The sequence below is a fragment of the Podarcis liolepis genome (assembly GCF_965112155.1).
Source record: "Podarcis liolepis genome assembly, chromosome: 8".
NCBI classification, from domain to species: Eukaryota; Metazoa; Chordata; class Lepidosauria; order Squamata; family Lacertidae; genus Podarcis; species Podarcis liolepis.
Genome location: NC_139560.1, coordinates 83,740,096 through 83,754,031, shown reverse-complemented (window position 1 = coordinate 83,754,031; position 13,936 = coordinate 83,740,096). Strand labels below are relative to the sequence as shown.

The window sequence follows — 13,936 nt, the reverse complement described above, 5'->3', positions numbered from 1 at the left end:
TCCAAAGTTACAGCTTACTAACTGAGAAATCTTATTTCTTTTTAGGGCATTTGTTGTTGTTGTTTAGTCGTTTAGTCGTGTCCGACTCTTCGTGACCCCAGGGACCAGAGCACGCCAGGCACTCCTGTCTTCCACTGCCTCCCGCAATTTGGTCAAACTCATGTTCATAGCTTTGAGAACACTGTCCAACCATCTCGTCCTCTGTCGTCCCCTTCTCCTTACGTCCTCCATCTTTCCCAACATCAGGGTCTTTTCCAGGGAGTCTTCTCTTCTCATGAAGTGGCCAAAGTATTGGAGCCTCAGCTTCAGGATCTGTCCTTCCAGGGAGCACTCAGGGCTGATTTCCTTCAGAATAGATAGTGCCTAAAATTCATCCTTAAGAATTTTAGTGCATTTACATGCCACCTTCCCTGCACACGTTTCTCTTCCTCCCCATTTTAGTCTCAGAACTACCCTCAGAGGGAGGCTAGGCTGAGAGACTGTGACTGGCCCAAGGTCACCCAAGTGAGGTTCGTGGCTGAAGTGGGCATTTGAACCCCGTTTGCCCAGGCCCTAATCCAGGAGTCAGCAAGGTTTAACTGCCGTGGGCCAGATCACTCCCACGGAGATTGTCTGTGGGCTGGACTGGCGAGGTGTTACGCCGAAAATCGCGTCTGCACATGTCCGTGGCACTGGAAATTGCTTCTGCACATGGCCAGACGCTGAAAATTGCACCTGCACAGAAGCAATTTCCGGCATCTGGATATGCGCAGATGCGATTTCCGATATCTGCGCGTGCACAGGCACAATGTCCGGTGAGCCCAGCAAGTCCCTGCACTGTGCTGTGCTGGTTTAGTGCAGCGCATGGGGGATTCACCAAGCGGGCGATTTGGTTTAGGGGCAGCTTGTGAGCCGGTAAAACGGTCTTCGTGGGCCACATCTGGCCCATGGACCGCATGCTGCCGACCCCTGCCCTAGTCAGACACTAACCAGTATTTCTCAAACTTGGTTCTCTAGCTGGTTTTGAACTACAATTCCCCTCATCCCTGATGTTAACGGAGAAATCTGAGGTCTCCCTTGGACAAAAAAACAAGGACACCAGCCAGGAATACCAGAGGAAAACAGCAGCCAGTAGGCTTGGTCTTTATTGAAGACTGTCGCGACAGGACTCCCACCTGCCACCAGGTGAAACAAAATGGAAGCCCAAAACAAAAGAAGACCCCCAACTTTTATTAGTTACTAATCCCCCAAACTACACCCCTAGAACTACATCACAACTACATCATGACTACCTCATTGACACATCACAAAAAGGAGGGGTTGAGGGAGGAGTTGTGGAGGTAACCTGAGTATCTTGTCACCTGGCTGGTTCCTCCTCTCCCCCTCCCCATAAGTCATTTCCAGAGGACAAAAGGGAGTTGGCAGTTTCCTGCCCCCAGAGGGAAGATCTGATCATTGTCCTTTGTTCCAGTCCCTGATGAATCCACTCCCATATGCAAGTCCTTTGTGACCTTGATGGTCTTCTGTCTAGGACCATCAGGGTTGGCATAGCAACTGGGCAGGGCTCCTGTGTATGTGCTGGTATGCTCAAGGGATTATAGCTGGCCTGTATGAAACCTTCCCCATTTTGTAGTCCTTCCTTCATGGAGTAAAATAAAAGTGGAATGTATGGTTGATTTTCTATGAATTTATAACAGACGTGTCGCGTATGTCGTGTGTGTGAGTGTGTGTCGAGTTTGTACAAACTGAATGATGGGGGGGGGGTTCCTGTGACACCTGACCACTGATTCTGCAAACTGGGGGTGATGGGAGTTGTAGTCCCACAACAGCTGGAGACCCAAGTTTGAGAAGCACTGCATCTACCTAATACAAGATAGCCAAGAAAACTACTATCCTCACCATTCAGCATTTCTTTTCTATTATTTTTCACAAGCTTTATTTATTAAACATAAGGCAAGAAAAACAACAGTGTTCAAAATGCAAATCTGTATTTAAGATTACGAGAAAGGAGGAGGGAGGATAACCTGCAAAGTGCTATTTCTCAGGAGTCTGCAGTTCAAAATGTAGATTTTTCACATCCCTCCCCCAACCCATCCCAGATGGATGGGAGGGACCTCCTGGCCACAGCAATATTGTTCTGAATGGGGATTGGCTGGATTGTGCAGAGAGCTGATTGGTCAGATAATGGAAGATTGACAGAACTATTTTCAGGAGTTTCTCTAAATTCAGATGGAAGGATAAGAGTATGTGGAGACCAGGAAAGAGTGTGGCTTTGGTTAGTTAGTTTTATGGAGGGGAAGGGCTTTTACCTTTTTTTTACTTGCAATTCTATTTACCAGTAGACCTAGTGGACCAGCCTCCTCTGTTTAATCTATTTGCAATGTGAGGATTGACTTGGAAAACTTGTAGGACTTGTTGATTTGCTGCTGCATGCAGCCGCAGGACTGGGAACAGACATAAAATATATAGATATAGGAATGATGGTCCCACTCAACTGCTCCTTAAGATGCTATGGAGAGAAAGAATGCATGATTGCCCATAAGAATTAAAAAGTAGTTCAGGTCTCAGAAAACAACTACTGGATCTTGGGCTAAATTAGACTTTACTTGTTCTGTTCCTTTCTATGAAAAGACCCTTGAAAGAACCCAAGAAAATATTTAATTAAAACATTTTTTTAAAAAAATAAAAGACCCTTGAAATGTTGTGTTGTGTTGTGTTGTGTTGTGTTGTGTTGTGTTGTGTTGTGACACCATTGTCCTCAGGCCCATGATTGGTCGCTGGAGGCGTGGGCATCCTCAAATCTGATTACTCACATTCCCACCCTATGCAATGGTTGTTCTGCGATTCAAATAGCATTCTCAGATAAGTGATAACAGTATTTTATGGGGAAAGTGCCTACAAAAATGCTTATTTTGGGGGATTTGCATTGGGGAAATGCAAGTATATCAATAATAGTATTTTCAGAGAAAGTGTACTCTGTGAATGCATTCCCCGCCCCCTTGTTCCTACAGGAGAACTTCTGAATAGATTCAGACCTGTTAGTTGTTACAACATACATGTTTGTACTACAACTGAAGTACACAGTTTTTGCACAAGTGTTTACTGAACTTCACATAAATTAACTATAATGACCTACAAGATGGCTCAGTGGCTATGATTGGTGGCTAAGATAGGGGGGTTTGCTGTGGTCACATAGCTGAGATTTCCTCTAGCTCCAAGCTCACATTCTCAGCTCTCCTGGAAAGAAAGAAAAAAATATGGATGAGAGATTCCAGCAAATGTTTGCCATGCTCGCACTTAAAGAAACAGGAAATAATTAATTAAAAATACTGGTTGGACTAGACGATCCTCCAACTCTACAAGGCTATGATTCTGTGAAATACAGCAGCACTTTGGTAGCGATAGTTAGCGACCAGCGACCATTGGCCATAGCTCAGTGACAGAGCACATCCTCGGCATCAAAGATTGAGGTTGAATCCTGACAAGACAGAAGTACTGTTTTTGGGGGACAGGAGGCGGGCAGGTGTGGAGGATTCCCTGGTCCTGAATGGGGTAACTGTGCCCCTGAAGGAGCAGGTGCACAGCCTGGGAGTCATTTTGGACTCACAGCTGTCCATGGAGGCACAGGTCAAATCCGTGTCCAGGGCAGATGCTTACCAGCTCCATCTGGTACGCAGGCTGAGACCTTATCTGCCTGCGGACTGCCTCATCAGAGTGGTGCATGCTCTGGTTATCTCCCGCTTGGACTATTGCAATGTGCTCTACGTGGGGCTACCTTTGAAGGTGACCCGGAAACTACAACTAATCCAGAATGCGGCAGCCAGACTGGTGACTGGGAGCGGCCACCGAGACCATATAACACCGGTCTTGAAAGACCTACATTGGCTCCCAGTACATTTCCGAGCACAATTCAAAGTGTTGGTGCTAACCTTTAAAGCCCTAAACAGCCTCGGCCCAGTATATCTGAAGGAGCGTCTCCACCCCTTCTGGTGGTTCCCTCACTGCGAGAAGCCAAGTTACAGGGAACCAGGCAGAGGGCCTTCTCGGTAGTGGCACCCGCCCTGTGGAACGCCCTCCCACCAGATGTCAAAGAGAACAACAACTACCAGACTTTTAGAAGACTTCTGAAGGCAGCCCTGTTTAGGAAAGCTTTTAATGTTTGATGTATTACAGTATTTTAATATTTTTGGGGAAGCCGCGCAGAGTGGCTGGGGAAGCCCAGCCAGATGGGTGGGGTATAAATAATAAATTATTATTATTATTATTATTATTATTATTATTATTATTATTATCACCAGTTTTAAAAGGCTCTCACATAGTACCATTTGGAAAGATTATTTACCTGAGATCTTAAAGAGCTGCTGCCAGTCCGAATAAACAGCCCTAGACAAGATGGAGTTCTGTCTAACAAAACGTGACTATTTTATATCTCTGGGACCTGCTTGATTCAGTGTCTGGTACAGACTGGCACTATTAAAGGCACCCGCACACCTTCTTTAACGCACAGAAATACTGTATGGCACATCAGCCGCCCTTCAGGAGGGTGGCTGTGGAAATACTGCTATTGTGAAAGAACTGGAAATGTTTGCGTTTTCCAGCCCGGTGTCAGAGAGTGAGCCTTGGGGTTGCCATGGAAACCTTTCATGCCACCACTGCAAAAGATGTGAAATCCATAATGTGCAACTGCCTGGCTCTTTGATTTGGTGTTTCTGGGGGAGAGAACATGTACAATATTGTGTGTGGAGTGGGGGGGGGAGAGAGGAGACCTAGACTACATTCAGTAATAAAAATGATACAGACAGATGGCAACATGGAGATGGGTCAAGAGAAATCAATCTCAGTAACAAAGGTAATGAACAATTCTCCCTTCCAATATTACCGAAGAAGATTCTGATAAACAAAGAATGTGGGAGAAGTGTGATCGCTTTGGAAGTATCTGTCATTGCCTTCCTACATCTATATACACTTCTGAGTGAAAAAAGAAGGCTGTGAAGCATAAATTTCTAGTCACAGAATGGGGAAATGAAGAATATCCATTAATGTAACAAGCAGATTCTCATTTTTCATTTGCTAACTGAAAGACACCACCCCAAACTCCAAGAGATGCTTAGCAAGGTCTTTGTTTCCTGTTGGGAACATTGAGGCACAGTGGAGCCCGTGGTTGACCACCTGACAAGTTGTATCATTATACTCCAGGGGTCACCAGCCCAGTGCCTGTGAGCACCATGACATGGGTGTCCCAGACTCTGAGCTTTCAATAAAAAGTACCTAGCTCTCCTAGAAAGAAAGATGTGGAACAGAAAGTGCAGGTCCCTTCTAAGTAATTTCTGTGAAATGGGAACTGGAACCGAGGAGTGTTCCCTGTTGATATTTAGGCGGTGACAGCATCGCTGTGGTTGTTGTTTAGTCGTTTAGTCGTGTCCGACTCTTCGTGACCCCATGGACCAGAGCACGCCAGGCACTTCTGTCCTCCACTGCCTCCCGCAGTTTGATCAAACTCATGCTGGTAGCTTCAAGAACACCATCCAACCATCTCATTCTCTGTCATCCCCTTCTCCTTGTGCCCTCCATCTTTCCCAACATCAGGGTCTTTTCCAGGGAGTATTCTCTTCTCATGAGGTGGCCAAAGTATTCTTAACCGGAGGTACCATTGTACTAGATAGTCATCGTACTATGAACTGGATAGTTCACAGGCAATGATCACACACAAACATCAGTATGAATTGTTTTCTGTGAAATGACGGATCTTTTATTATAAACTAGTTGGAGTTTCCTGTTCTGTTTCATAAACATTTCAGGCAGGGATCTCTGGGAGGGACTCATTCTCATTGGTCGCTGTTTAATATATAGCCTATATTTTCAAACAAGGCCAGAAACCCCTGGCTAACGTCTTTTCCCCACCCCAGTTTGTGGCTATTTGATAATCTAGAAGATGCATATGAATCACATATGTATCTGTTGTTTGGCTCTTGCACATATCTCCGCTGAACCAAACAACATACAAATGTCATTTAGATATTACAGTTTTACTGGTGTAGGTGTCGCTTTCAGCAGCTGGTCACAGGGAACGAATTCCCAAGATACTGCTCCAAGAAGCTAAACTAGGGCAGGAAGGGCAAAGTTCCTGGAAAAGCCCTACCTTCAGCTGGGGGCTATTGTGTAATGTCCTTCCTTTTCAATTCCTCCCTTCCTTAATCTAGGAGAGCATTCACAATAAGATGCTTATCAGGCCAGGTAATCACATCCACAGCTGTTTCCTGCTTTGTCAAAACCAGTCTGAAGACACGAAAAATAAGAATCTCATCCAGCTGAAGAAATAGACACAAAAGGCATACACTGGGTGAAGAAAAAAAAGCAAGACTATATGTCTTTCCAATCACACTGATGTTAACACTCAGCTAAAGGAACTCCTTGTTCCAGTTTGCTTTGGATATTGCCTGAAATATGAACTGTCCTTTAAAAAAATATTTTTGGTTGATTTTGAAGAAAAAGTACAACAAAAAGAGCTGTGTACAATAGCGTGTGCGGACGCGGGTGGCGCTGCGGTCTAAACCACAGAGCCTAGGGCTTGCCGATCGGAAGGTTGGCAGTTCGATTCCCCTGATGGGGGTGAGCTCCCATTGCTCGGTCCCAGCTCCTGCCAACCTAGCAGTTTGAAAGCACGTCAAAGTGCAACTAGATAAATAGGTATCGCTCCGGCGGGAAGGTAAACAGCATTTCCGTGCGCTGCTCTGGTTCGCCAGAAGCGGCTCAGTCATACTGGCCACATGACCCGGAAGCTGTCCGCGGACAAACGCCGGCTCTCTCGGCCTTTAGAGCGAAATGAGCACTGCAACCCCAGAGTCGTCTGCGACTGGACCTGAAGGTCAGGGGTCCCTTTACCTTTTACAATACAGTGTATTTCTGCATGTTCAGACTGTTATAGGAAAGCAACTCATATGTGTCCATGCGTCTGGAACATCTGAGTGTGTCCAGGTTCCAACAGCAAATAATCCCAAGAAATGGGATGGCAGGGTGCCATGTGAGGAATGCAGGCTTGTGTGCCAACTGTGCTTCAAGGATAGCTGCAAGGCCCCCGAGGTTCTCACCAGCTGTCTCTTGTCACAGCCAGCAGGAAGGTTGTCTCAGTCTCTGCGCCCAAGTCAGGTTCCTCACCACCCCCACCTAGTGCTATGGCAGCTCTTGTAACAGTTGTGTCCTGATATGCGTTTGGATCATTGACTAAGAATCATGGTGCACCATAATGATGGTTGGTGTTATGTACTGAGCTGAATCCTAGAAGAATAGGTTCCAGAATGCAGCAGTCTGATTGGTCTGCAGGAGCCACCCAATCCAACTCCAGGTGGAAGTGAATCAGCGACCTGATTGGCCTGCAGGAGTAGCCAATCAGGATTCTGGAGAAAGTGAATCCGCAACCTCATTGGCCTACAGGAGCAGCCCAGAATTAGCCAATCACGCAGGGCCCATTGTGTAAATAATGTATATACAGTGGTACCTCGGGTTAAGTCCTTAATTTGTTCCGGAGGTCTGTACTTAACCTGAAACTGTTCTTAACCTGAAGCACCACTTTATCTAATGGGGCCTCCCACTGCTGCCGCGCTGCCGGAGCATGATTTCTGTTCTCATCCTGAATCAAAGTTCTTAACCTGAAGCACTATTTCTGGCTTAGCAGAGTCTGTAACCTGAAGCGTATGTAACCTGAAGCGTATGTAACCCGAGGAACCACTGTATAGCTAGACATTCTGGGGAAAGTTTCATTCATTGCTACTACGAGCTGAATAAAGATCATGAAATTCACACTCGACTCCGAGTATATTTCAGTTGGGTTGCCTGATAGAGGGGAAATCAACAAAACAAAGTCTAGAATAACAAAATAGGTTGTAAACCAGACGTCTTCATCTGCCCCACTTACAATAAAACATTTCTCTTCCATGTCGGTCTCCACAGCCACAGCAGGTGCTCTAGCTTTCCAATGGTTTAAATCCGCCGCCCCCCGCCTCCCCCCCCCCCGGCGCTCTCTTCCCTCGTATCTCAAGACAGACAGATCCCAACAACATCATTTATTTCCAATCTGTAAGAAGGACCCAACTTGTATTACAATAATATAGTAGAGGAACCGTGTTTCACAATAGAGAAACATGCAGCTTATCTGCATTATTAAACAACAGCTATTACTGCTATATCTGAGACAAGCTGCAATGACCTGTGTTAATAGGGATCGGTTGGCATCTGTCTGCCTCGGGAGACATCGATCCTCAGGAATCCATTGGTGCATGAGTACAGTCAGACAAGACTGTCTTGGAATTTGTCAGGTGATGTTCTCCTGTGTAAACATAAGGAGAGAGTACACGTTTTGGATTTTGCTTGGATGGCTCCAAAGAATTTTTCAGTTCCTTTCTACCTAGGTGGTAGACAGCAGCATCCAAGGTGAAGTGTGTGTGTGCGCGCGCACACGCACACGTAATAGAATGGTAGAGAACTGTAGAATTGTACAATTGGAAGGGACCCTGAGGATCGTCTAGCCCAGGGGTCTGCAACCCGCGGCTCCGGAGCCGCATGTGGCTCTTTTACACCTTTGCCGCGGCTCCGGGGCGGATACTTGCGAGGGGAGGAGGCGCATTGTGCGCCCCGACACTCCCCACTGTGGCAGGCACTGTACTTGCTGTGACGTCGCATGGGGGCGGTGCGTGCGTTAGTCACGCACCGTCCCGACGTCACCTTCCCGCCCGCCCGCTACATTGTAAGGGGCATGTACGCTGGTCACTGCATTGAAAGGGGGCATGTACGCTGGTCACTGTTTTGAAGGGGAGTGAAGAACACACACACAAAAAAAGGTAACTTGTTAATTTAACGTTTATTTCTATGAGGAGGAGTAATTCTGAGGGGTCAAACAAAGAAATAATAAAAAGTGACCAAAAAGTTATTTTTATAATGCCGAGTTTTGCGGCTCCCAGTTTTTTTTCCTTCGGAAACGGGTCCAAGTGGCTCTTTTTGTCTTAAAGGTTGCAGACCCCTGGTCTAGCCCAACCCTGGCAATGCAAGAATATGCAGCTGTCCCATAAGGGGATCAAACGTGCAACCTTGACATTATCAGCACCATGCTCTAACCAACTGAGCTATCCATAGCATGCGGAAGAATCAGTGTAAAAGAATGAAAGCTGGCGCAGTTGGTGTCAGTGGGTACAATCTATTCCTGAGAGAGGGGGGGGACATTACACAGAGAACAGCACACTCTTCCATAAGCATGGAGATGGAGGAAAAATGCAAATTCACATTCAGATGTATTTATTTAATTAATTAATTAATTAATTTCCTATACCGCCCTAAACCCGAAGGTCTCATGGCGGTTCACATAAAATACCAAATACATAAAAAATCAAAACCAAACCAAAAACCCAATAAAAAAAACCACACACACACACAACCAAAAGAGCCAGCCTTTTTTAAAAGGGTATAGGATATAAATCAAGTCAGGCAAAGGCCTGGTTGAAAAGAAACGTTTTTGCCTGGCACCTAAAAGTGTATAGTGAAGGCGCCAGGCAAACTTGCCTGGGGAGAGCATTCCACAGACAGGGAGCCACTGCAGAGAAGGCCCCGTTCTCGTGTTGCCACCCTCTTGACCTCTCAAGGAGGAGGCACATGAAGAAGGGACTTAGAAGATGATCTCAGGGTCCGGGTAGGTTCATATGGAAAGAGATGGTCCTTGAGGTTTTGCGGTCCTGAGCCATTTAAGGCTTTAAAGAGATGACACTCTTTACCATCTTTTGAAGGAGCAGGAACAACACAAGTCCAGTTCAGACATGCAGCTTTCCCCAGTGGCGTAGCGTGGGTTGTCAGCACCCGGGGCAAGGCAAGTAATTTGCGCCCCCTAACCCGTGGATTTGCGCCCCCTAACCCTAACCCCCAGATGTTGCGCCCGGTGCGGCCACCCCCCCTGCACCCCCCACGCTACGCCACTGGCTTTCCCCATGTTCTAATGATCATGGGAATTAGGGATGTGTGTGACCCAGTTATTCACATGTACAGTCTTATACACTGTTGTAACCATTTCTACTGTTGGAAATGGCACCTACTTTACCCGGTTTGCCGCAATAAAGATTTTCTCAGGTGCAGTGAGAGAAATTTGAAAGTATGTGTGTCCCTTTCCAATGTGGAAAACCATTAGTACGCCATGGAGAGCAAAGGAGCCCACTCCTAGCCACTGCCATTCAAATGATGTGCATGCCCTATAACAGGGGTCAGCAACCTTTTTCAGCTGTGGTCCACCGTCCCTCAGACCATGTGGCGCGCCGGACTATATTTGGGGGGGGGCGGGGGGAATGAACAAATTCCTATGCCCCACAAATAACCCAGAGGTGCATTTTAAATAAAAGCACACATTCTATTCATGTATAAACACCAGCCAGGCCCCATAAATAACCCAGAGATGCATTTTAAATAAAAGCACACATTCTATTCATGTAAAAACACACTGATACCCTGACCATCCACAGGCTGGATTGAGAAGGCGATTGAGCCGCATCTGGCCCCTGAGCCTTAGGTTGCCTAGGTAAAGGTAAAGGGACCCCTGACCACTAGGCCCAGTTGTGACCAACTCTGGGGTTGCGACGCTCATCTCGCTTTATTGGCCGAGGGAGCCGGTGTACAGTTTCCGGGTCATGTGACCAGCATGACTAAGCCGCTTCTGGTGAACCAGAGCAGCGCATGGAAACGCCGTTTACCCTCCCGCCAGAGCGGTACCTATTTATCTACTTGCACTTTGACGTGCTTTTGAACTGCTAGGTTGGCAGGAGCAGGGACCAAGCAACGGGAGCTCACCCCGTCGCGGGGATTCGAGCCACCGACCTTCTGATCGGCAAGTCCTAGGCTCTGTGGTTGCTTACCCCTGCCCTATATCTTGTGACTGATTACGCAGGGAAGAGCTTACCTGCCTCCCTATTTTATTCAGGTGGCACCCCTGATGGAGATGGATGGTTCTGGGAGCCATTGACTAGGACTGGAACTTCCGCAGGTCTTGCACTGACCCAGGAATTATATGCAGCACACGGAGTCAGGCTGGCAACAGCATCCATTTGATACCTGCTGCGAGTTGGTTTTGTGAAGTCCTCTGTAGTTTCACATTAGTTCTCTGGAATACTGGCTCTTCTTGACAACTTCACCATGCCCCGAAGCCCAAGGAAGCTTTGTCACAATAAACCTGGTTCAGTTTTCCTTCGACATCCTCATTTGATCTGTGAGGCAAAAGAGGAGGAGCATTAGAAAGCCACCTGAATTTGCAAAGGATGCTAAACAGGATGCTGCAAACAGCATTTAGAAGAAAAAGGAGAAAGGGAGATAAATTTAAAGGACGCAGCACTGTGCTGACCTAGCAAACACAGGTCACCTCTGGGAAGGAAATAGCAAATGAGATGAATTCTAGGAAAGTGTGATATGGTCCATCTGGAGAATAATTTGCAGAGAGAGAGAGACGTTTGCATCCTTCTCTGGTTCCCCTCTGCTTTCCTAATTCATTCACCCTCCCTATTCACTCTTAATCAGATGGAAGAGTTTGATTTGTGTTGGCATCTAGCAAACCAAACAGAAAAAGATTTGAAAACGTAAGAAACTTGTTCCTCTTAAGAACCTTGTTCCTCCTCAACTGTTATTAATTAATTTACTTATTTAAAATGGATGTTTTAAAAGGTCTTAAATTATATATTTATCGGTTATGTTTTGATGACTACAGCCATACCTCGGGATAAATGTGCTTCAAGTTAAGTATTTTCAGGTTGCGCTCCGCAGCAACCCAGAAGTAACAGAGTGCGTTACTTCTGGGTTTCGCTGCGCGCACATGCGCAAGACGGTCAAAATGATGTCACGCGCATGCACGGAAGCGGCGAAACGTGACCCATGCACGTGCAGATGCGGGTTGCATTCGCTTCAGGATGCGAACGGGGCTCCGGAACGGATCCCTTTCGCATCCCAAGGCACCACTGTATTTTAGAAGCTATTTTGTAAAGTACGGCTCTTGTGAAGTGGCTGGTGAATGTGTTAAACTGCTGGGGGTCCCTACTTCCTCCGCTTGCCAACCCCCAACCCCCTGCCTCCCCCAGGGTTTCCTTCTCCAGGACCACAATCTCCTTTCCCCCAAAATGGATGTTTCTTTTCAGGACGACATCTTCTCTTCTCCTACCTCCTTTTCCCTTCCCAGGACCACCACGGGTTCTTTCTTCCTCAGCTTCCAAACTCACAAACAGGTCCCATTCCTGAGACCACCTTGTTTCCTATCCACAGCTGCTCCCCAGGACAATGATGTCACCCTTCCTCGGAGCCTCTCCTTCCCACGTTTTCTCCTGAGAAGCCCCATTCAGGTTCTGACTTGATTCTGAAAAGGTCACTCCATGGGTCTCTTCTGCCGCCTAGTGGTCCAGACTGTCATCACAGCATGATGACGAACTTCAGTAAACGCAGTATAAAGAGGGAGAGATAAATATCATAGGAATACAGCCCAAGAATGAAAACAGAACAGCAGGGAGAGACAGATAGTGCCACCGGTCAGAACTAAAACTAGAAAGCTTGAGTGAATAAAAAAAAAAAAGGTCTTCACCTGGTGCTGAAATGGTAACAGAGCTTCTGACAGGCTAGCCTTCTGCCGAGAGCATTCCTGAGATAGTGTGCCACAACTTAAATCGTTTTATCACCTGCCTCACTTCATGGTCCTATGATCAGGTAATGGAATGACCCCGAGAAAAACCTCTGAGGAGCACCTTAATACCTTGGCAGGAGACAGTCCTTCAAAAATCCGGATTCCACACCATTTAAAGGTCAAAGTCAGCACAATGAATTAGGCCTGGAAATGGACTGTGAGCCACTGCAGCTATTTTAAAACTGGCAAGATATATCCAGGTCAAATTAATAACCTAGCTGCCATACTTTGCAGTAACTGTAGCCTCTGAATTGTAGTTTCTTTAAAGATGGCCCCACAAGCACTGCAATACAGTCATACCTCATATTACATGCGCTTCATGTTACGTTCTTTCAGGTTACGTCCCGCAGCGACCCGGAAGTACCGGAAAGGGTTATTTCAGAGTTTTGCCAATTGCACATGCGCAGAAGCGGCAAATCACAACCTGGTCGTGCGCAGACGTGCCGCTGCGGGTTGCACTCTTTTCATGTTATGAATGGGCCTCCGGAATGGATCCCATTCGCAACCAGAGGTACCACTGTATTACAAATGGTATATTACCATAATATGATAAACTATGTCTCAAGCTGTCTCTGACTCTCTAGGAGAAACCACAAGGGACACACCTGCCTCAGTCGGTGAAGGGTGCTTCAGTCCACTGAGGCCATTCGGATCAAGCTAAGGTTGCCTCTAAACACATCGCCAGGCTGAAGAAATGGTCCATGAACCTGCAGAAGAGCAAAACACCATCCTCCAAGTCAGATGAACCACCAACCAACATCTTGTCAAGACACAGCGACTTGTCAAGACATAAAAGGTAAAGGGATCCCTGACCATTAGGTCCAGTCGTGATCGACTCTGGGGTTGCGGCGCTCATCTCGCTTTATTGGCCAAGGGAGCCGGCGTACAGCTTTCGGGTCATGTGACCAGCATGACTAAGCCGCTTCTGGCGAACCAGAGCAGTGCACAGAAACGCCATTTACCTTCCTGCCGGAGCGGTACCTATTTATCTACTTGCACTTTGACATGTTTTCGAACTGCTAGGTTGGCAGGAGCAGGGACCAAGCAATGGGAGCTCACCCTGTCACGGGGATTTGAACCGCCAACCTTCTGATTGGCAAGTCCTAGGCTCTGTGGTTTAACCCACAGCGCCACCCGCGTCCCATTGTCAAGACACAGCTTCAGTTTATTAGTCTTTATGCAGAGGCATTACAGGGATACAGCTTCACCTGGGTTTAAACAAAAGGGGAAAAGATTTGGGCATCCTCAACTAAAACCTGATGATACCTCAAC

General features: G+C 46.8%; 1 long non-coding RNA gene across 2 annotated transcripts in view; it reads right to left on the bottom strand.

The window, feature by feature from the left end:
• Window positions 1-1,887: 1,887 nt before the first annotated feature.
• The window catches only part of LOC310714457, a 48,780-nt gene continuing 36,731 nt past the window's right edge, over window positions 1,888-13,936 (bottom strand). For both annotated transcript variants that reach the window (XR_014529789.1, XR_014529790.1), the window contains exons 2-4: window positions 11,059-11,210; window positions 8,183-8,302; window positions 1,888-3,216 (exon numbers count right to left, since the gene is read on the bottom strand). This is a non-coding gene — a long non-coding RNA (uncharacterized lncRNA). The remainder of the gene's footprint in view (window positions 3,217-8,182; window positions 8,303-11,058; window positions 11,211-13,936) is intronic.